We start from the raw sequence: 286 nt of genomic DNA on the forward strand, positions 1-286 counted from the left end.
TTTACATTGCGTCCTATTTCTGATGTACGATGTCCGATATTCAATAAAAATGTATGTTTTATATAAAACAATCTTTCTTATTGGATATCGAATATGGGAAATTGGATGTGTATCTTGTATAAAATATAAATATAGAATTCTATAATGGTAATGACTTCTAGATCCATTGTCTTCAAGTGTTCAATATATTAATATATTAAACACTTTAAGACAATGGATTTAGAAGTCATTTCCATTACTTATCAAGTAGTTTAGAAAGGATTTCTAACATTTGTCTTTTTGATTC

The sequence above is a fragment of the Odontomachus brunneus genome, unplaced genomic scaffold, assembly GCF_010583005.1.
Source record: "Odontomachus brunneus isolate Ranch 3 - 2012 unplaced genomic scaffold, Obru_v1 Obru_scaffold_173, whole genome shotgun sequence".
NCBI lineage: Eukaryota > Metazoa > Arthropoda > Insecta > Hymenoptera > Formicidae > Odontomachus > Odontomachus brunneus.